Source organism: Erinaceus europaeus, chromosome 2 (assembly GCF_950295315.1).
Source record: "Erinaceus europaeus chromosome 2, mEriEur2.1, whole genome shotgun sequence".
NCBI classification, from domain to species: Eukaryota; Metazoa; Chordata; class Mammalia; order Eulipotyphla; family Erinaceidae; genus Erinaceus; species Erinaceus europaeus.
The window spans coordinates 71,592,127-71,608,635 of NC_080163.1; the positions used below are offsets into that span (position 1 = coordinate 71,592,127).

At 39.9% G+C, this 16,509-nt stretch overlaps 1 pseudogene; it reads left to right on the forward strand.

Moving 5' to 3' along the window:
• Window positions 1–7,170: 7,170 nt before the first annotated feature.
• On the forward strand, window positions 7,171–8,098 carry LOC103107499 (large ribosomal subunit protein uL22-like; annotated as a pseudogene).
• Window positions 8,099–16,509: the final 8,411 nt, after the last annotated feature.

The following is a 16,509-nucleotide window of genomic DNA, read 5'->3' on the forward strand; positions in this document are numbered from 1 at the left end:
ACATACTACAAAGTATAAGGGCCCAAGTTCAAGCTCCTGGCCCCTGTCTACAGAAAAACAGCTTCACAAGTGGTAAAATAGTACTGCAGATGTCTCTCTTTTGCTTTATCTATATCTCCTGCTGCCCCCCGCACATTCCTCTTGATTTCTTTCTGACTCTATGCAATAAGTAAATTAAATATATATGATGTTACGCCCAGGGCTAGAAAAATGATCCAATGCTAAAGTGCAGTACCTGGGCTCAATCCCATGCACTACATATACCAGAGAGATGAAGGTCTAGATCTGAATAGATAAACAAATCCTTTAAAAATGCATAAAATAAAATGAACATCTATGGGGAAAGTGGCATTAATTTATGGTGCCCAAAATCTCAACGTGAAGGAGTATATCTGTGTCCATTCTTCTAGAAAATGAAGACCTCTGTGGATACTCCTCACCTGAGTTAGGAGAGAATAGGTCTTTCAAGAGGTGGAGTGAGGGGCCACTAAACAATGTGCTGAATCATGCATTCTTATGAAGCAGGTATTTCAGACCAGGAATTGTTCATTCCTACACCACTGCCTTAAAAAATAGGTATAGTTGTTATTAGTTTCTTTCTCTAGAACAAATGTAAGTTAAATAATTTTCCCAAAGTCTAAGCCTTGCTAGAATCCAATTTTAGGCCTCCCTAGAGCAAAATATATACCTTTCCCGACAACAATGTTATTAAGCACAAAACTGCTTTCCATTATCATCCTTCTCAATCCATCTCATTAAAGGGTTTCCACTTGCCCCATGCTTTTGCCTCTTCTATCCATTGAAACTGTCTCTTAGGAAAGAGTCTAATTATGTGTTCTTTACATCTAAGAGGTTAATATGAGATGCAAACAAGTCAGGGTGAAAAACAAACCCACTGACTTAAACCACAAGAATTATAGGAAGGGAGGGGAATTTTAAAGTCCTGTAGAGGTGTGGGGAATGCAGAGACAGGGACAGGTACAGAGAAAACTTACAATATGCCAACTATGTGGTCCAGGAGGTTGCACAGTAGATAAAGCACTGGACTCTCAAGGAGGAGGTCCCAAGTTAAATCCCTCTTAGCACATGTACCAGAGTGATGTCTGGTTCTTTTTCTCTCTCTTCCTATCTTTGTCATGAATAAATAAAATCTTTAAAAAAAACCTCTCAAACAAGATGCCAATCTCTACCTCAGTGGCCAATATGAATGGCAAAGAGGATTGGATTATCAGAAGCAGCAATGAAAAGTATCTAAGAGGAAGGGGCAGTCAGTAATCTTTCTCAAAATTTGTGACTCAATGTAGGGTCTCTTTTCTCTCCTTTTTTATGTCACTACTGGAGCCCTGGGAACAAAAGACAGATTAACATGAGAAAAACCCAACTGTACTTAATATTATTTTTATGTGATAGGAGAGCCTTCAAAAGGAAATAAAAACTCAAAGAAGCAACTAAATCTGAGTATTTCTTTTTTTTTTTTCTACATTGTATACTAGCATTTCAAAGCCTCTCCAAGCCCTCTCCCATCCTACATTCCCCAAAGTTTTAAATATAGTTTAAAGTTTGTTAGTACTAGGTATATTCACATTATTGAGAAACAGATCTCTAAAACATATTCATCTTATGGAACTGAAACTTTATATTAGTTAAATGATAACTCCTCTCCTCAGCCTCCATCCCCTGGTAAACATCATTCTAGTGTATTTTTCCCAAATACATATTTACTATGAAAGAGACAGAGACAGAGAAAGAGAGAGAGGCAGAGGGGGGAAATCAGAACATTGCTCAGCTCTGGTTTATAGTGGTACTGGGTACTGAACCTACGATCTCTGGGGCCTCAGTCATACAAGTTGGTGCTCCAAGAAGCTGAGCTATTTCTCTACTTTATGTGACTGCTTCAGATTGCCTCATACAAGTGAAGTCATATACTATCTATCCTTTGTGATTGGCTTATTTCTCTTAACACAATGTCCACATGGTTCATATTTGTTGTAGTAGATATCAGAATTTCTTTTCTTTTTATTTATTTTTTTTTCTTTTTTTTTTTTTTAAGAAAGGATTAATTAACAAAACCATAGGGTAGGAGGGGTACAACTCCACACAATTCCCACCACCCAATCTCCATATCCCACCCCCTCCCCTGATAGCTTTCCTATTCTCTATCCCTCTGGGAGCATGGACCCAGGGTCATTGAGGGTTGCAGAAGGTAGAAGGTCTGGCTTCTGTAATTGCTTCCCCGCTGAACATGGGCGTTGACTGGTCGGTCCATACTCCCAGTCTGCCTCTCTCTTTCCCTAGTAGTGTGGGGCTCTGGGGAAGCTGAGCTCCAGGACACATTGGTGGGGTCTTCAATCCAGGGAAGTCTGGCCGGCATCCTGATGGCATCTGGAACCTGGTGACTGAAAAGAGAGTTAACATACAAAGCCAAACAAATTGTTGAGCAATCCTGGACCCAAAGCTTGGAAAAGTGGAGAGGAAGTATTAGGGAGGTACTCACTGCAAACTCTAGTGTACTTCTGCTTTCTTACTTTGGTGCCATACTCCAAACTCAGTCAATTTCTGCTTTGCGTTTCTACTTCTTCTTTTTTTTTTTTTTTTACATGCATAACATTCCCCAGATTCCCATTTAACAATACAACCCCCACTATTTAATTCATCATTTTTCATGGGCCTGTATTCTCCCCACCCACCCACCCACCCCAGAGTCTTTTACTTTGGTGTAATACTCCAATTCCATTTCACGTTCGACTTGTGTTTTCTTTTCTAATCTTGTTTTTCAACATCAGCCTGAGAGTGAGATCATCCCTACCCTATGACCCTGCAATTCCCCTCCTGGGGATATATCCTAAGGAACCCAACACATCCATCCAAAAAGATCTGTGTACACATATGTTCTTGGCAGCACAATTTGTAATAGCCAAAACCTGGAAGCAACCCAGGTGTCCAACAACAGATGAGTGGCTGAGCAAGTTGTGGTATATATACACAATGGAATACTACTCAGCTGTAAAAAATGGTGACTTCACCGTTTTCAGCTGATCTTGGATGGACCTTGAAAAAATCATGTTGAGTGAAATAAGTCAGAAACAGAAGGATGAATACGGGATGATCTCACTCTAAATCTGAGTATTTCTAAATAGATGTGATGATGAGTAGGGAGTTGGGGGGATGTAGTAGAACAAAAAGAGAATAAGCTAAGAATAGTAAACTGGGAAAACTAAGAAAAGTCCTATTTATTTATATTTTGGTTCTCTTTCATTTTAGAGATAAGAATATTCCTTTCCCTAGGTATAAGTATAGCACCTCTCACATGGCCTGTTTCTGGAAAAGATCAGAAAATCCTTCCTGGAAATGCTGTATCTCAATTAATTTAAGTTGAAAAAGTCACTATGCCAAGGTGCCATATTTGGGAATAGCACATCCTGAACCCCAATACCCCTAAGTCCTTGCAATAAACATAAAATGTCACAGCCTCAGCAGGGGAGCACAGTAGTACAGCAAGTTAAGTGTGCTCATGGTGTGAAGCACAAGGACCTGCATAAGGATGCCAGTTTGAGCCCCAGCTCCCCACCTGCAGGGGTGGGAGGGGGTTGCCTCTCAAGTGGTGAAGCAGGTCTGCAGGCGTCTATCTTAGCCCCTCCCCTGTCTTACCCTCCTCTCTCAATTTCTCTCTGTCTTATCTGTTGGTCATTATGCCAGGCCCCCTGCATTGCTTAATGCTGTGGTCTATTTACATAATCACTGTTTTGCCAGAGACCCGCCCTGCCTGCAGGCATTGGTTACTCAGCGATGCAGGAGAGGAACCAGGAACTCTCGTGGCTGAGTGGGAATGCAATGCAATTCCTTTATTGATCAGAGAAAAATGCCTTTATATCTTCTGAAGTGGAAGTGGCAGGTCGGAAAAGGAAATGGGTAGGATAGGGGGTGGAGAGAAGAAAAGAGCATGGAAGTAGCAAGCTTCCATCTAACCAGTGGGGATTAAACCAATGCCTGCAGGCAGGACGGGTCTCTGGCAAAACAGTGATTATGTAAATAGACCACAGCATTAAGCAATGCAGGGGGCCTGGCATAATGACCAACACTATCCAACAACAAGGGCAACATCAAGGGCAACAAAATGGAAAAAATGGCCTCCAGGAGCAGTGGATTCATAGTCTCTTTGTCTCCCCATCTCTATCTTCCCCTCTTCTCTCAATTTCTCTTTGTCCTATCCAACAACAAGGGCAACATCAAGAACAAAAAAATGGGAAAAAATGGCCTCCAGTGGATTCATAGTGCAGGCACTGAGCTTCAGTCATAACCCTGGAGGCAAAAAAAAAAAAAAAAAAAGTCACAGCTTCTCAACAGCAGAAACACAGGAACACTGCATTGAAGACTCTCACCAGTGAAGTTGTGTAAATCCTAAACAGTAGACACATTTTGTCTTCCAGACAGAATTTATAGTCTAATGTTAAGCATGCCTTCCCACCCCTGCCAATTATGACAGACCTTATTCCTTTAAACATTTTTTTCTTACTTTCACCATTTCACAACACTTCCACTCTCTAAGCAAAACAGAGAGTAGGGCTCTGGGCAGTCCAGTTCAGCTCATGTTTGGGGAGGGAAGAGTTGAACTGCAGAACTTGGAACAGGTCTATTCATTCAATCTGCTCAAAATAAATTCAGTTACTTAAGCACTGTAAGTGCTTAGAGTTTGCTTTCTCTAGGTGAATATTACAGTAAGCAGAGAAATAGTGCTTTGCTCACCAATATGAAAGTTCTTCCCACTTCCTAGAGTACAGTAGAAAAACCAAGGCATGACCTGCTAACTGGCAATTAACCATTGTTCTAGAGTTTCAGTGCAAGGGAAAGACTCCATTAATTATGACTATAGTCCTTCTATATGCCAAGCCTTTTACATCAGTTATCTCATTTGACATGCAAAACAATTCTATCAAAAAACTACATCTCACCATAAATTTTCTAATCAAATATCTATTACTTAGGTTTAGACATTCTTCTTTCCTACCTTCTACTTCACTTCCCTCAATCACTCTATCTACTCAACTAGTTAAACAAAAGAAAGATACATCTCTGAATCTCTTCTGATAGGATCAGCATTATTGTCACCCCTTGATAATCTTTAGAAGAAACACTTATACAATTGACCAAGAGATGTACTGGCAAAAAAATATGTATCAACTAAAGGACAATTATTGTCTCTATGACAACCTTTATTAGAATCACCGAACAAATAAATGCAGTAAAACTCAAGGTTAATTTAGACTACACTAAAAACCCTAAATGTATTTCCTCCCTAACTTGAGACTAAACCACAGTTTGGATACAACAAAGGACACACAATGCTTTAACAATTGGGGGAAAGTCTAAGCTCAGCAGATAAAGAAAGAACTACAAAAGTCAGAAAAGGAAGAGCAAGAGATTGGCACACTTAATCAGGCCTTTTGGGTCACTACCAGCCACTACAACCCCTGGGGCCCTAGTTAGGAAATCTTTGGATTCTCCAGTAGATTCAATGGGTCTAGACCTCTAATAGATCCCTCTCTCCACTATCAAGGGTCACTTCCATCAAGAATGTCATTATAAGCCCTCTTGTGGATTTCTTCAAGACCTTATTCTCAATATAAAACAGAAATAGTGGGACTGCCCCACTTTCCAAAGGGAGGCTGGGGCACCGTACTCTGCCACTTGAGGAAGATTGGTCCTGAAGTGAGTGCAGCCTAAAATGTTTCCAGCTGTGACCATGGACTGAAAATACAGACTAATAAGGACTTGGATGTTATTCAGGCTCCTGTGCTAAATATGAATAGATATGGGCCCTGGGTTAGATTGACATGGTAAATAGTTAATGTATTTATATATTTTCTACAAGTTTGGCAACTGTTTTGTGCCCTGATCCAGCTTTCTAGTTTTATTCTCAACTCTGACACCATCATCCCTGACAATATTTTTAGTTTACCTGCATGTTGGCTACTAGGCTCCAGCAAAAATTACCGAAGTCATGGGCCTCTAGGAACATACCTAAAATAGACTTCCTACCTTTTTACTCTAAAATTCTGATTTCTGTATGCTCTACTCCTATTCATGTTTCCTGCTTATTAAACATGTAGTCCTGCTTTATATCTTACTGCATTTCAGCCACCAAGTTGCAAATGCTACTACAATTTCATCCTGAAAAACCTGGACAGATTACCTGACCAATATGTCCTGGAACCTCACTTCACTATAACCCTATGCCACTAGGGAAAGACAGGAAGAGGCTAAGAGTACAGATCAACCTGCCAATGTTCATGTCCAATGGAGAAGAAACTACAGAAGCCACACCTCCCACATTGTTCACTTCCAAAAATTTTTGGTCTAGACTCCCAGGAAGGTAAATATTAGGTAAGATGACTAGAGGGCTCTGAAACCAAATGTCATCAGGACCCAGAGAGAGAAAAGGAAAAAAAAAAAAAAAACATTCAAAAGTAACTTAGAAAGGAAGAGAAGGCAGAACCATACAAAAAATGGGTAAGCAAATATAGATAGCTAGACAGGTAGATAGTCATAGAAATAATGATCAACCCATAGTTGTGATCTTGGGAGAACTAATGTAGTTTCCAATAGAGGAAATGGGGGCACTGAACTCTGGTGATGGGAAAGGTGAGTAATTATACTCCTGTTATCTTAGAATTTTGTAAATCGATATTAAATCACCAATAATGTTTTAAATTTTTTTAAAAACTACATGTAAAAAATACAATAAAAGCTACATTGCCCCATTTTATTTTACTGTCCATATCTTTACATGAAATTAAAATACTATTAACTAGTCTCCTCATGAATAATTTGTCCCATACCATTGAAATGTAAGTTCACAAGACACACATAGACTGTGTCTTCTCCCCTTCTATGTCCTTAAAAGATAAAAAGGTTTGCTGAATAAATAATTTTTACAGGTTTTACAGGCAGGACATTAAAACACATGAAGTTAATACTCAGAGTTCACCAAAAATGAGAAAGTTAAGAAGTGAAAGATTTCCTCTAATGCCAAACTATTAACCACTATGTCATGTGGACTTTCAGAAAAGACAAGAAAGCCAGCGCCAATCTATTCCTTGCTGAACCCAGCACTGCTTAAAAAATAGGATAAATAGGGCTCTTCCTGCAAACGGCCTTAGGTGACCTCTCACAATGGTCTGCTACTCTCTAGAAGCAAAACACCCTGCAAAATTATGCAAGTCAAAAGGTTCAAACCTTCATGTTCATTTTAAGAACACTCATGAAACTGCCCAGGCCATCAAAGGCATGCATATCCAAAAAGCTACCAAGTATCTGAAAGATGTCGCTCTACAGAAGTAATAACATGCCATTCTGTCGTTACAGTGGTGGTGCTAGCAGGTGTGCCCAGGTTAAACAATGGGGCTGGACTCAAGGTCGGTGGCCCAAGAAGAGTGCTGAGTCTTTGCTGCACATTCCTGAAAATGCAGAGAACAGGGGGTCGGGCGGTGGCGCAGTGGGTTAAGCGCATGTGGCGCAAAGAGCAGGGACCGGCTTAAGGATCCCGGTTCGAGTCCCCGGCTCCCCACCTGCAGGGGAGTCTCTTCACAGGCGGTGAAGCAGGTCTGCAGATGTCTGTCTTTCTCTCCCCCTCTCTGTCTTCCCCTCCTTTCTCCATTTCTCTCTGTCCTATCCAACAACGAACATCAACAATGGCAATAATAATAACCACAAGGAGGCTACAACAACAAAGGCAACAAAAAGGGGGAAAAATGGCCTCCAGGAGTGGTGGATTCATGGTGCAGACACCAATTCCAGCAATAACCCTGGAGGAAAAAAAAATTCAGAGAACAATGCTGAATTTAAGGGTCTAGATATAGATTCCCTGGTCACTGAGCATATTCAGGTTAATAAAGCCCCCAAGGTGCACTGCCAAATTTACAAAGCTCAAGGTTGATTAACCCCAACATGAGTTCTCCCTGCCACACTGAGATGATGCTCACTGATAAAGAGCAAGTTGTCATTAACCCAGAAGAGAAAGTTACACAGAAGAAAAAGATGTCCCAGGAGAAACTGGAGAAACAAAAATGTATGGCCCAGGAACAAACTGAATATAAAATAAATGCAACTAAAAGTAAAAAAATAATAATAATAAGGTTAAGGAGGACCCCAAGCCCCTGTACCAGCCCCCTTCTTTCCCAGATTGCTTTAGAAGCATAGTCCAAGTTTTACTTTGTGTTTTCCCTTCCTATCCAGGAAAAATTATTGAAAATTTGTGCCCATGTGTCAACAATTGTAAACAAGTAACCTCCCCCCCCCCAATAAAATGACAAGAAAGAAGAGGGGGAAGGAAGTAACTTAATTATCCTTCCCCAGGACCTTATGGATAGAAGTGTCACTGCTCACTGATAGCATCTCCTTAGCTTGGAATTCCCTGAGCTAAAAGCATTATCCCTTGTGCTGATGCACTTCAGCTCCATACACTGTGGGACACTGCAAATCAGAAGGATCCAAGAAGGGATGGCTTTCTGTGGGACACTATTCACAGAAACAGCTGGTCAAGAACAGCTGTTCTCAAAGTGTGGTTCCCAGACCAGCAGAAGCATCAAAATGGTAAATTCTTGGACACTATCCAGGCTCTACTGGTCAGGAATCTGCATCTAACTTTTCCAAGAAATTCCAGTGTTCACCAAAATTTTCAATAACGTATCTACTAGACTGGAGAGAAGAGAACAATGACAGATTTAATCATTTGCAAATAGCAATTTCCTCCAATTGAGTTTCCAGTGATAATTAAGGCAAAAGAGAGAGAGAGAGGCACGCAGACTGAGATCATCAGTCTGACAAAACCTAACTTTTCTTCACTCATAACTCTCTTCCCTAGCACACTCAGCCATAGTCCAGAGACACTGATGAAATAGAATGTAATAAATCCAAATGATGCCTCTGAAGACCCTGGATTTTAATTTGCCAGGCATGCCCTTCAGGCCAGCTCCACTTAGAACAAACTTATCAACCCGTCTATAAAAGAGAGGAAGAAACGCTATTGCTTTCTCTCTACCCCAACCCCTTACCTTGAGATTGTTTTCTTCCACCCTAGGCTGCAGGCTTTAATTAGGAGGAGTGAAGGCAGCCTGCAGACTGGAGACAGCAGGCGGTCTTAGCACAAAAATGTGTTCAATAAACAGCTTTGGATAATCAGAGGTCAATGTGTTTCAGTCTGCATTCTCTTCCTTCTTTCTGACTTCTCCTTCCTCTTGTTTGTCTCACCGTTTGTACCTCATTAGTTCTATAGAAGCCATCATCTCAGAGTCCTGATGCTGTGGATTTAGGAGGGCTGTCCATCTTTACAAGAGGTTTGATGAGGGAACTCAGAATAAATAAAATCAGAATGCATGTGTACAGTCAGTTGTAATTAGGCATCTTATAAATACCTATTATACATTGTTGTATTGCAGCAAAGTAAAAGACGCTGGGGTGGGTAGGAAGGCCAGGTCCTGGAACATGATGGCAGAGGAAGACCTAGAGGGGGTTGAATTGTTTGTTATCTGAGAAATGGTACACATGTACAAACTACTATATTTTACTATTTACTGTAAACTATTAATCCCCTCAATAAAGAAAAAATTGATTAAAAATATGTCTATTATATAAATACTTTACAATGACAAAATCAGGCATGTTTAAATGTATTTACAATGAGTCAATTATATTTAAAAACTGTATCAAATGCTTATTATTAAATGAAAAATGTCAGTCTAAAAAGAATACATATTGTATGACTCTAAGTCTATGAGGCTCTGCAAAAGTCAAAACTAAGGAGACAGTAAAAAATATCTGTGGTATTCAGGATTCTAGGGAAGAAGGAATAAATAGGTAGAGCTCAGAGGACTTTCAGGGCAATAAGACTCTATCCTAATCATCGATACATTTATCTAAGCCTACGAAATGTAGAACACCAAGAATAATTTGTAGTATAAACGATGAGCACTGGCTAATGATGTATGAGTGGTTTCCCAGATTTACAAGAGGTTTGATGAGGGTTTCCAGTCTCCACAGTGGGATACTATACAACTATAAGAAATTACAAAGTTTTGAGTAAGTAAAATAGTTTTGTTGTTGTTGTTGTTGTTGTTTTACCAAGGCAGTGCTCAGCTCTAGTTTACAGATCTGAGGGTTGGGGAATGGGGGGAGAGTGGAACCTAGGACTTTGGAGCCTCAGGCATGAGAGTCTCTTTGCATAACCATTATACTGTCTACCTCTGCCTGTAAGCAAAATAGTTTGCTTGAATAGTGAACCTGCATTGTCATGAACACAAACCAGACCTGAGCCCAGCCTCCCAACACACTGAAGGATGGATGCTTCGTTGTTATTCTCCTTTCTCTCTCTCTCTCTCCTTCTCTCCTTCTCTCTCTCTCTCTGTCTGTCTCTCAAGTTGGCCCAGAGTGATGAAGCCCTAATAATAAGAAAAGGAAAAAAAAAAAGATGAAGAAAGGGCAAAATCTTCCCTTTTGCTACAACTTGATGAAAGGAGAAGAAATCATGTTGATAGACTAAGCCAGAGAGGTATGAATACCAGGTAACCTCACTCACAGATTAGAGTCTAAGAAGCAAAGAACAAAATAACCTCAATGAGCTGCAGTCTATCATAGCAGACTTAGGAACTCAGAAGGGGGAAAGGAGGAGTGTTAGGTGGAGTGTAGGGACTTAGGTGGAGGAGGATGGTTGGTTTGGTGGAAAGTGAGATGTACTGACACCATCTTGAAATTTGGAAATGTACTTGTGTGACATCAACAATCCTATAAATTAACATTCCCTCAATAAAGTGATTATGAAATATATATATATATATATATATATATATATGACTTGAAAATAGGAATAGACCATGCTGTTGAGCAGAGAGGGAGCTATGCATGTGTGTGGGTAAGATGTATATGAAAACCGTACAATTTTTTAACTTTCTGTTCAATTTTTGTTATAAAATTAAAACTGCCCTAGAATAGTTTGTTGATTTTTTTAAAGTTTTTATTTATTTATTCATGAAGGTAGAAGAAGAGAGAGAGCGAGAGAGAAAGAACCAGACATCAGTCTGATATATGTGCTGCCAGGGATTGAACTCAGGACCTCATGTTGAGAATCCAATGCTTTATCCACAGCACCACCCACCTCCCGGACCACTGTTGATTTTTTTTAAGCATTAAATCTGGACTCAAAAGATACAGACACTAATTTTATCATGCTTTGTTCACAAATTGGCTATGCAGACTTGCAAGTTACTTGTCTTCTCAAGTCTCTGTAACATCAATTAAATTAGAATGATAACATTTTCCAGACAGAAGTATTGCAATGATTAAATTGAATTAAAATGTATTCATATGGTCAATGTTTGTGTAAACAGCAGGAAGAAAAATAAATGTAGAATTTAAGACAAAGACCAGAGACCAGGATTCTAGAATATTCTTCTAAAGAGCAAGCCCAGACAGTAACACCTATATTGTTACCTTATTTGAGTTATGTCTCTTCCTTTACTATTAAAAAATGTCAGTCTCATTAACCTATTAGAAGTCTAGAAATGAAACATTACCAACTTCTGAGAGTAGCATGTTTGATTTTCAGTGCCAAATTATATGCTACTGTAAACACCTGAATGGGGAGAAAATGGCTAACACCTGAGCATAGATTACTTAACAGCAAGTCTTAAGACAGAGATTACAAATTATGTGAACTTTAATAAGGGGGTTTAGCAGGAAATTATAAATATCTAGAAGCTTGAGTTACTGCCTAGAATGGTAAATTTAATTTAGGTGATTTAGATTTCATCAGAAGAAAGCTGTTAAGGCAGTTACACCAAACTAAGTCAAAAAGCAAGCAACAAGTTCACTAAATATCTGTACTGTATTAACTATTATTCTAGTTATTGGAACACATATCTGAGCAGATCAGTACTTCATAGAACTTATATTGGGTGACAGTCCTGGAACTTGATGGCAGAGGAGGACCTACTAGGGGTTGTATTATTATGTTGAAATATTATACATGTGCAAACTATTGTACTTTACTGTTGACTATAAACCATTATTCCCCATTAAAAAAGAAAAAGAAATTTTCCTTGAAAATATGAGAAATGTGAATCAGACAATGCAAAAATTTACACTAACACAATTCAAGGGAAGATGTAGGGAAGTATGTGGATTTTAATTTTAAAAAAAGAAGAAAAAAGGGGGGTGACTGGTGGCGCACCTGGTTGCGTGCACATATTACAATGTACAAAGACCCAGGTTAGAGCTCCCGGCCCCCACCTGCAGGGGGAAAGCTTTGCAAGTGGTGAAGTAGTGCTGCAGGTGTCATGGTGCACCATGACAACTAACAATTTCCATAGCAGTGACAGGAAATTACCATATTTGGCCATAGGAATAAATGGCACTCATATTCCCAGAAGTCACCATATTTTTCCCAAAAAAGTTATGAATATTCCTCCTCAAACTTAGCATAGTGACAAAAAAAATTCTTCAAGAACCAAACACCAGCATCTTATGGTATAGAAGTATATTTTGCTACCTTCTGTGTAAATGTTCCCCTACTCCATGACCATCTTGTCAACCACCTCTACCACCAATCCAAGAGGAAAGTAAGAGTTCTCAAGTGTCACATTCAATTGGACTATGAATTATCCCATTACCACCACCCACCCCCCAAAAAATGCTACCTATATCCTACAGAGTCCTCTCATGTCCAGACCAGACCTTTAAAATGTGTGTAGAAGAAGGTCTAATAAACTTTCAGTCAGTAAAGTGTAAATGTTCATTGGTTTGTTTGGTTTTTTTTTTTTTAATGGAAAACATTTCTTTTTAATGGAAAACATTCCCTTTCCCTTAGTGACATTTAAATTTTAAAGTTTTTATTACTGGAGTGGAGGGGGGAAGCAAGGGAGAAATAGACAATGGGTTCCAATCTGCCGTTACGACAAGAAATTTGATGATGGATGTGGTGAATCATACAAACACATGTAGTATGAGCATATTTGCAAAATAGTACTCCTAAAAAGTTACGATATTATAAACCCATAATAAATTGGGTAAATTAATCAGATAAATCAAAGGCAAAGTAATGAAATATTAGCCACCAGATTAAAGGAAATTAAGAACCACTGGTCTTGGATTCACATTATTCTGTATGCTGCCTTTACCAAAAGGAGGAAATAAAGTCCTCTGGAGGTTAATGTATTTTTTTTTCTTTTTTGCTTGTGCACCCATTATGCATTTTTATCTAGACACTTCTCTCCCCCCTGCTTACTAGTCCCTGCAAGACTGAGGATCATTCTACACTTTTGCTCAAATAAGTAAGTAGTTAGCTAACAACAGCTTCATTTTCCCTGTCCCTTCACTGTGAAAGCTCAGTGAATATGCTGTGTGAGTGCACATGTGCCTGTGTGAGTCTGTTGCCTGCACATTAACCTCTAGAGTTTTTTAAACTATCTGGTAGCTGAGGGATCTACTAAGCAACAGCAGAGCCAGAGTGAGACCTGAGCCCTCTGGCTCTGAGCCAGCAGGAGTCCCCCACCCCCATCACCCCTACCCCACCCCCCCACCCCACCCCTGGGATCTCTCACATACCAGTCACTCACTCAGCATGAAGCTGACAGCCACCTCCAGCAACAATTACAGTTCCTCCACGTTTTCTGGAGGCTGTAATGTTAAATCAATCAATCAGGTGTGCCACTCACAGAAGCTCGGGCTCCCAGCTCACTTAAAGGGTTCAAGGGAAGCAATCAGCCCTTAAGTTCCTTCTCCTTGCTGTTTGACATGAGTCCAGTCCACTGTACAAAGCCATTACATCCCAGTCCTCAGCAAAGTTTTTCCTGCATGGCACTTGGCAAATCAATAACTCTCATACAAGTCACAGATATTCTGAAATGCACCCATACAGGCCCAGGGATGGGTGGACATCCTCCAGCAGACACACAGGAAGGCCCACATACCCAGGGACCCGATATACTGGCATCCAGGACAGACTATCAAACCATATCACATAGCTCAGGCTCTGGTGGGTGACCCTAGCAAATAACCTGTCAGAAGATAAGGAAAGAATACTCGCCAATGTCCCCTCTTGCACAATACAGAGGAACAATGGTTTTGCTCTGTCTTTAATAAAAATGAAATAGTTCACACAGGCCTGGGCTCAAGCCCCTACTCCCCATTAGCAAGGGGAAGCTTCATGAGCAGTGAAGTAATGTTGCAGGTTTCTCTCTCTCTCTCTCTCTCTCTCTCTCTCTCTCCCCTCCCTCCTTCCCTCTCAAGTTCTCTCTGTCTCTATACAAAATAAATAAAATAAATATTTTTAAAATAATAATAATGATGATGAGATTAAAAGGAAATATGCAAGCCACAATACTCCAGTATCACATTGTTTCAGGATACACTACAAGCCACTGAGTAACTTTCTTCACTTTAGCCCTAATTTTTGTTTGTTTATTTGTTTCTCTCTTTTAGAGGTAATTAACATGAATCTTGTTGTCTCCTCCTGGATCAGCTTTAATTTCCTATTCTCCCTGGCCTACCCATTCACTCTGACTACTTAATACATATACACGTAAAATCAAGATTTTGCATTTTCTGGGAGAAACAACCAGAGCTTGTAAAAATCTCTACATGACAGTGGTATATGATCAAAATTAGTAATAAAGAAAAAGAGAGAGGGAAACCAGGGTGGTGACATACCTGGTTGAGCGCACATGTTATAGTGTGTAAGACCTGGGTTCAAGCCCCCAACCCCCACCTTCAAGGAGAAAGCTTTGTAAGTGGTGAACAGTGCTGCAGGTGTCTCTCTGTTTCTCTCCCTGTCTATCTCCACCTCCCTCTCAATTTCTGGCTGTCTCTATACAATAAATAAAGATAATAAAAAAATAATTGAAAAAGAGAAGCATCCAGATTTTGAATAACTTGGGGGGGAGGGATGGAGACATGAAAAAACAGGCAAAAGTCAAACACAAAAACTCAAACACTAGCTTATGCACACACTGATGTTTCAAAATATAAAAGTTTAGCACTTCAATTTCTGCAGTGAATTCTACTGCATGCCTAAAAACAAGTAAATGGCATAGTCAGGATTCCAGCTTTCATATTCAAGATAACCAAGAAATCACTTTCAACTGTAGATATCAATATGATTTAAACAACTGCCACTTAATGTGGTGAAGAGAAATCAATTGTGCCCTGAAAACAGAAGACAGGAAGGAGTGAGGAGCATTATTCTGTCAGTTTCCTGAGAAATAATGAGCCCTATTAATAGCAGTTACCATGAATCAACAAGTCAGTTCTATGTCAGCAGTTTTTCGCTAGGTCCCAGTCAATCAGGGATGAGCAAGAAAACTGACCATTAAGGAAAAGTCTCAGCAAAGTGGATCCAAGTTATTGTCTGGGGAGATGATGTCATGGTTGGGAAAAGGACCAGAATGCTGCATCAGGGAAGAGAGTAGCTCCCTAATATGGGAAAGGGGTATAAATATTGTTGACTATAAACTCCATAGATTTGATGTGATCTGGGCCCATATTCAGCTTAGGAGCCTATGTGACCTCTGCATCCCTATAGATCTGAGCTCACATTCTTTGGTCATGACTAGGAACATTCCAACCTGCCCCAATATCGACCCATCTTCCTCAGATGTAACATAGAGTATATTGCTCAGCCTACCTTCAGAGGATGGAACATTCTCTACCATTGTTGATCCAAGTTGAGGGCAAGGTCCTATAGAGGCCCTGCATATCAGATTTCAGGCTCAGGGGAAAAAAGAAAAAGAAAAAAAAAGTAGTATAGCCACAGGCCCTTTGGAATAGAACTAAAATATGCCTACTAACTATCTACAAAATGGAGGGACCCCCAACTCTTCATCTGCACTATTCCAGCCTTTAGGTCCATGATTGGTCAACAATTTGTTTGGCTTTGTATGTCAACTCTCTTTTCAACCACCAAGCTCCAGATGTTAGCATGATGCTGACCAGACTTCCCTGGACAAACAGCCCCATCAATGAGCCCACCCAGAGCCCTTCCCCCACTAGGGAAAGAGAGACAGGCTGGGAGTATGGATTGACCTGTCAATGCCAATGTTCAGCCAGGAAGCAATTATAGAAGCCAGACTTTCAGACTGTATCCAAATTATCTCCTTTAGTAGCATACTACCCATTTGACTGGTATAAAAAGTGAAAATGAAATTATTGAAGTAATTTTCTCAAGATTGCACAATTCAAAAATGCTAAAAGAGGGATTCAGAACCGGATATGAAAGTCTTCACTTTTGTACAATGTGTCAACTTCTCACAAGTATCCCACAGAGGAATATATACAAGTGGCAAGTAATTATTTACAAAGTAAACATTTGCCATAAGAATAAAAGAATCTTCTGCATCCCACAATGACCTTGGGTCCATACTCCCAGAGGGGTAAAGTATAGGAAAGCTATCAGAGGAGGGGATGGGATACAGAGTTCTGCTGCTAGGAACTGTGTGGAGTTGTACCCCTCCTATCCTATGGTTT